Source organism: Mus caroli, chromosome 3, assembly GCF_900094665.2.
Source record: "Mus caroli chromosome 3, CAROLI_EIJ_v1.1, whole genome shotgun sequence".
Taxonomy (NCBI): Eukaryota; Metazoa; Chordata; class Mammalia; order Rodentia; family Muridae; genus Mus; species Mus caroli.
The window spans coordinates 21,571,275-21,578,852 of record NC_034572.1 but is presented as its reverse complement, the minus strand read 5'-3'; the positions used below and the strand labels follow the sequence as shown (position 1 = coordinate 21,578,852).

The 7,578-nt window shown below is 41.3% G+C and overlaps 1 protein-coding gene across 2 annotated transcripts in view; it reads left to right on the top strand.

The window, feature by feature from the left end:
• Positions 1–696: 696 nt before the first annotated feature.
• The window catches only part of Nlgn1 (neuroligin 1), an 888,460-nt gene continuing 881,578 nt past the window's right edge, over positions 697–7,578 (top strand). The window contains exon 1 of one of the 2 annotated variants that reach the window (XM_021157773.2): positions 697–1,602. The gene's annotated coding sequence lies outside the window, so the exon portion shown is untranslated. The remainder of the gene's footprint in view (positions 1,603–7,578) is intronic. The other variant, XM_029475306.1, reaches the window with a different exon arrangement.

The window sequence follows — 7,578 nt, the reverse complement described above, 5'->3', positions numbered from 1 at the left end:
GTTCTCACCTTGCTCCACCTTTTTCCAAATCCCAGGGGCCCAGGAGGTGGGATGGGCACTGGGGAGGGTGACTGTGTTAAAGATGTGATAGTCCATTACAGTTTAAATGTGTCTTGTATTCCCCCACTTGATTGAGTTTCCCAGTACCCACCTCTGTCTTTTAGCGATTTAAAATGCATTTTGTCCTTTATACAACGACAACAACAACAACAACAACAACAACCACAACAAAATGCTATGTCGATCAGATCAATGTTTTAAACCCATCTTGGTGTTAAGTCTCCACTACAATCTTCTGATGAAAATAAAAACAATAAAAATTAATGAACTTTAATGAGCTGGGTGGTTTCTTCAATCCTAGGTTTCATAGAATCTCCAAAATGCAGATAAACAGCAAGGACAGTGGGCTTCAGCTCCTGTAAATTCCAGTTGTGTCACAGGGAGGGCAAATCCCCAGAGTTGAGAGAGAGGGAGCTAAGTCTCGCATAAGAAGACCTACGCGGCCAGTTTTTTAAAACCCACCTTTTACACTGCATCCAGTCCTCGATTAACTCCTGCTCTGGGGATGCGTTAACTGAACCGACCTTTTGATGGAGAAGTGGGCTCTTCTCTCTGTTCCTGGTCTTCAGCCAGCCTCCTTCCTCCCCCTCTGCCTGTCTGGCCCTGGCACTTTGCAAATCGCCGGTTTTGCGCACCCTCGCGGTGGGCGTTCTCCACGTTGCATCCTGCCCCCTCGGTCCTTCTTCCAGCGCGGTGGCCGAGCACATGCATCTTTCTCGGGGGGCTCGCTCGCGCACGCCCTCTCCCGCACCCCGCGACTCCCCACCTGCCCCGGCTCGCCTTAGTCTCTCTTCTCCTTCGGGTGCATCCCTGACCCTGGCATCCCTTCATCCCGGCCTGCTAGGGTTCGGAGCGTCGGGACGCGGCTGTGGCGGCGGTGCGGAGCTGGTGTGGGAAGCCAAGGCAGGAAAGGCGAACCCGAGTGGGTGGTGAGAGGCCAGCCGAGTCCGTGGGAGCCAGGGAAGCCGAGAGGAGCGAGACACTGAGTGTGCGCTGCGCGCTGCCCTGGTCGGGGCGGACTCGTGCGGAGGATCCTAGTCTTCGGAGTGGCGCCCCAGCCTCTGCAGTGAGCCTGCTTGGGTGCGCCTTGGGACCCAGGCACCCAGATCCCGGAGGTCGGCGGAGAGGTACCCGAGAAAGGCAGTGATTCTGAGAGTCCGTGGAGGGGAGACGCGGAGGCTGAGCGGATGGAGGAACAATGCCGCCTCCAGAAGCAAAGCCTTTCTTGAGCCTTGGCTGGAGTGTGGAGTCTGCTCTCTGCTCTGCTCTCTCCAGGCCTTGAGGCTACTTCTGGGCTTGGTTCCGCCTCTTAGTTTGACAGGAATTAGAAAGTTGCTCTTCTTCTCTACAAGGTTTCCTTCGAAGTGGCTTTCAGATCTGCGTGCTGGTTCAAGTCAAGATGTCACTTTCTGGATCCCCCGCGAGGAGCGACTAATAGATTATGCATTGTTGGGCAATAAACTCTCCCGGGAAGAGAGGGTAGTCCACCCCAAGGTTTAAACGGTTCGCCACTGACTCCTGCCAGCCTCAGCACAATGCCTTGTGAGTAGACATAATATTAAAGCAACCTGCAGTAAATTTTAAATTATTTAGGATGAGGTTTTTGAACGAGGAATAATTTATACCAGAGGAAGCAGTTAGGCCGTTACTGGAATGAGGGAAATATGTCCCACATTTGATTCATTTGTGATTATTCTAATGAGCTCTGGCCTGTGCCACTGTTTTGTTTTTGTTTTTTTTGTTTTTTTGTTTTGTTTTGTTTTTTTTCTCTCTCTCTCTTTCCTTCCATTTCTAGGGCCTTAGTGGTAGACATAGGGCTGGGGAAATGTGAATTTAGATAGTTAACCCTCTCTCTTTCACTGTGTGTTTTAATAGAGTGTTGACATCCCAATTTCCCTCTTTTTATACTAAAACTACTGTAGCTTAAGTAACTGGAAGTTTCATGCTATATTTGACATTACAGTGTCTTGATACATTTCTCAAAATTAATTATACTTGGACTATTAATATGATCATAATTTTTTAAAAAAATGGCATTTAGAGGAGGTGTGTGTGTGTGCTTGAGTACAAAATCTATAAAATTTCTGAGCGTTGTCAGCTATTACAACCTAAAGAGAGTGCCAGTTTTCTTTGGAAATGAGTTGAGCAGCGAAGACCATGTGTGTATTTAGAATATCTAATGCAAAATGCAAAACCCCATTAAGTTTACTGTGCCCTTGGCAGAGAATGAATCTCAGTCTCCTTGCACTGCCTAGTGATGGAGTGATTCAAAGAGAATGTGGAAGTTAATCATTGCTCAGGCCTTCTGATGGCACGGAGTGATTAAAAGGAGTAACTGTTTTCTCTTAAGCCTGCTCTTCTACATGTAGTCTCTACAATCCTTCTAGCTAAAGGAGGAACGGGGATATTTCAGAAGGAAGTAACACTAGAGATCCTAGGGTTTGAAGTAAGAAGAGCCTCTTGGGGGACTTCCCCCCTCACCTCCACCCTCAGAATTGCTGTCTGTCAAATTTAATTTTTTCCTGTGGTTTTATTTTGTGAAAATTTCCATTTTTATTTATGATAACATATTGCCATATAAAAATGCTTGGACTGTTTGCAATTGGAACAGGGTTACACAGGAAGGTAGGCCCAGGATCTTCTCTGCTTGTTTCTGGTGGGGGAAGGGTTGCCTGGAAGTCTAGTTGACTCTGGGCAGGGTCAGATGACTCCCCTGAAAGACACAGTGCCATCTCTTCCAACCCTAGTTTCTCAGATTTGACTCCACATTTAGCATTTTCAAGCAGTTATTCTGGGATAAGTCCTGCTCTTATGTCAACTTGCCTTAACTTATTACTTTAGCTTTTTAAAAATAAAATTAAACCTTAGGATTATTAAGTAGCTAGAACTATAGAACACAGGAACAAATCTTAAGATCTGCTATTTAAAGTTTTATCTTTGATGTTATTGACATTTTATGGGTCAATGGTTTTTAATCTATCTATCTATCTATCTATCTATCTATCTATCTATCTATCTATCTATCTATCTATTTATCTATCTATCTATCTCATGTAATTGGCATACCTTTCTCTGAGTTTCCAAGTGTTCAATCAATTTTTAACCTTTTTAGAAAAGCTTAGTCATGGATGTCTCTAGAAGGTCCTGCCCCTACTGAAGAGTTACTCCATAAATTACCTATGTGAAGGTAGTTTTTAGTAGTAAAAGGTAGTAAAGCAAAGCACAGCTGGAGTTAACAGTAAGACCAGAAATGTCAACAGACTCACAGTAGAATCTAATGTATTTTGCCATGGTCTGTCTTCCTTATGTGACATTTGATGACCATTTTCAGTCTATTAAATTATAATCTCTTAGTTATGTTTCAATCACTTATAAGGAGAGTCACAAGACTTGCACTTTCTAGGACTTAAGACCAATCTTGAGGATATCAACATTGCCCAATGGTTGGGGTAGCCCTACCTGTCAACATCCAAATTTTATGAGAATCAACACTTCACAAACTTTCCTTAGAAACTTTCTTTGTCTGCTGCTACTCCAAAATTTACCCTTTGATCCTGTTCCCTGACTCTTATTATGTGCTTGTGTTAACTCATCTTAGTAGATCCAACTCCCTTCACACCCACTGCCCAGAATTTTAGCTTCCTATGGCTGTCTTTCTTTTCACCCCTTTTCTTCCTTTTCCCTTCCTCTGATAGGCTGCTGATTCCACAAGCACTTATTTTCACATTCCATTATTTGGTGTTTTTATTGGGTGGTGAATTGCTGGTGGTCAGATCAGAATCCATACCTGATTTATCATTGCATTTAGAATTCTTATCCCCATGTCAGAACATGAAGTAGACCACACATGGATAACACATATTCTTCACAACTAGATTTCACCATGAAGTAATTAATAGTCTAGCAGTGGATTAGGAAAGTAAGGTTTATTTAATGTCATATAACAAGAAGACAGACAACTGACAAAACATTGAAGCAAACAAGATTCTCCTATCATATTTGTACTTTGTTGTCATGATCAGAAGATTGACTCCATGCCTACCATGTCACTTATGATCTCTGTTCCACCAAAGCGTGAGGGTGGCAAAGATAAGGGAGCACTTTAAATCAGAACTCCCCAACTTGACATTGCTGTCCGTTATTTGGGGCTGGTTAATTTTTTTTTTTCTTTTCTGTGGGAAAGATTATGTACATTGTGAATGTTTAGCAGTGTGCAAGGCCTTGACCCTACCCACCTGTCCTGTACCCATGAAGTATCTCCGGACATTGCCAAGAATCCCTGTGTGAAAAAAGTGACCATAGTTGGGAGTATTGCTCTGGAGTGGGAAGGGAGAATCTGTTTCCTCCTTGCTCTTTCACTTTGTGTGTCGGTGCTAGTGAGGGCCTGTTCTGAAGTAACAAATGAGCCTTCATGAGCCTGGAATAGAGAAGGAAGATGGGGAGGAGAAGCAGGGAGATGGATGGGACCACACACACCTGCTTTTTGGGCAGTATGTGCAATGTGATTTTTTTTTCCCCCATGAACTTGCATTTTCATATACATCAGACTCTTGTCCGGTGGCAACTCCTTGATATCTGATGTTGGTATAAAAATAGTTTGGTGATTTTTGATATCCTGAACAATATCAGAATCTTTGAGGGGGGATGGACATGAGGTTGAGACCTGGTACTGCTTGCTGCAATTATAGAATAAATAAATACATATAAGTCATCTAAATAGTTCAGAAAGGTGGAAAAGTCAAGGGCATATGGTTTTCACCTGATAAATGTTGATGAATTAACCATGACAATTGTTAGACAATAAGGGGACAGAACACGGAAGCTTTATTTTCTTAACACTTTCCTCCTCAGACATTGCATTTACAAATGAGGACATGGTCAATTATGTTAAGAAGGTTAACGGAAATAAAAATGTACATCTTGGCTTTAGTATTGCTTTCCAGTGCTTACATTTTACAAATTATCGCATGTTGGTGATGATACTGAGTAAATTAATAGATCTCTGGACAGAGATGTTAGCATGAACAGAAACGAAACTTAACAGCTATGCTTCTTAATTGTTTATCTAATTATGGCAATAAAGGCTAACTTAGAAGTAATAAACCTGCTGTACAAAGACATATCAGGGTTGCTATGGATGGCCAAGCCACTTGTCCAATAGTTTCTCTATTCATTTAAAATTTTCTCTATAAGTTTATTAGAAGCTAATTTGTGTTAAGCTTTGTTCAATGTAGAGCCGTAAAGTATGGTGACTCTTAGGTAGCATGAAGTTATGAGTTCCCAAGTAACCAAGTGAAGAACTAGGGATGTAGTTCAATGGTAGAGCACTTTGTACACGTAGCTCGGTGAGTCTTTAAGTTCAACTACGAGTGCTCAAGAAAACAAAGAAATAAAATCGCAGACAGGGCCCAGTGAATGCCTTTACAGATAAGACTGTCACTCGGTCAGTCAATGATTCTGGAGGTGAGCTGAGTGAGGGCTGGCTGACTTAGCAATTTAATGATAGGAATTTAATCATGTCAGTTGACTGCATATCCTGGGACCAGTGTAGCTATTGCAGAAGCAGTCAAACCTCTTTACACAGCCACACATCAACAGGAGGGAACAGGCTTTCTCTCCTGAAGCTTCCTAATGCTAGGAAGAAAAGTTCCCTTACAGCCAATGCAGAAAAACTAAAGAAGCCCCTACTCCTACCTTATAATTTATGCAAGGAAGGACTTTGCATTCTCATAAAGACTCAGTCATGCCCACTTGGGGGGAGGGGTACAGGAGGGTAGGCTTTTTCTGCAGCAGTGAGGTAATCACCTTTAAATCAGAGCAATGTTAACTGAGAGGAGGGGCTAGGAGCTGGCAAACAGGCTACAGAGGAGGGCTTCCTGCAGCTCTCTTGATCACCTTCTCTAGGCGCTCATGAATCCAAATGCTTATGTTAACACCACATGCACAAAATGTAATCAAACCATCTTTGGATCTATGGCAGTATGTTAAGTTCATGCCAGAGTTCAAGCTTCTGAAATAGAGTGCATGCCATTTTCTTGTGATGTCGCACAGGTTTTCATGTTTGTTTGTTTTTAATACATCTTGGAGAATTGAAAAATGTATTTTGGATGGGAGAATGGTGAACACTAAGTTACAGTACATTGCACATGTAAACCGGACTTTTTGCTTCTCTGGGATAACTATATCAGGTCATTAAATCAAAGCATGTCTTCCTTGCCAAATAGGTCACGTGTGCTCATCTGTGTTCCTTACCAACCCGATTTAGAAAGAGTCTGAGACATGACTGATTCTTTGGTCAGTTTCTCTTTTAAAGAATGGATTTATTTTGGATCTCTCCAAATGAAAAATCTAGGGTTTTTTTTTTTTTATGTTTATGTAGAACATCCTTGGGCTTAAGCATTTCAAACTTACACATATTCAAAACTAGTTTAGGGAAATTTTTATATATCCACAGACTTTTGAAAAATTTAGGAAATAATTTTCCCAAAGCACAGAATGTCTGGATAATTTCATGGAGATTGTGCACATGATGTCTAGATAATTTCATGGAGATTACAATGTATTGTGCTCATACACACTCTGTTATCCTCTTGTGTCTCTTTCCCACACTCATTAGCCTCTCATTTTCATGCCTTTTTTTATACCGTGTGAGTGAGTTCTACTACGGCCTTATATACAAGCATGAGTGCATTGTTTGCTGGAGCAAGGGTGAGTTACAGAGGTCTTACCTTTAAAGGAAATGCATTGCACTCTTCATACTGATGTTCCTAATCTAGAAAACAAACTGTTAAAGTGTGTGTGTGTGTGTGTGTGTGTGTGTGTGTGTGTGTGTGTAATATAGAGCAAGGTAGAAACTCAGTTTATTTATTTGTACTTCCACATATTCCAATATTTCATAACTATGAAATGGGAAGATCTACTTTTAGACCATGTGCCCATGGGCTTCTCTCAAACATCATCTTTTCCTTTAAAAACATGAAAAAAATGTTGTTTTTTCCTTCTAACCTCATTTCAAGAAAACTCAGAGAAAGTCTGTGCTTCACTGGAACCGGTGTTCCCAGTCAACCCACTTCACTCTGTTTTATTATTAAAACTAAAATTTTGAGCTTTAACTTAGCTTCAAGACTTTAATGTTTGGAGAAACTTTTGTAGGCTGTTTTCAATTGTTTAGGGAAAGGAGAAATAATGCAGTAAATGTACGTATATAGATGTGAGTATTACCAAGTATCACTCATTAATTTTTTCCCCTGGATGTATATGTGTTTGGAAATTATTTAAAGTTATATGCAATAGCTGCTAAGTTTAGAATATGAGAGGTAAGAGAAGGAGAGAGTTTCCAATGGCATTTGAGTTATTTTAAGAGGAATATATGTTATATTTGTAGCCAGATGGGAAACTAAGATGGAATATGTGGAAGTACAAATAAATAAACTGAGTTTATACCTTTCTCTATATCACACACACACACACACACCACACCCCACACCACACACCACACACACACACACACACACACAC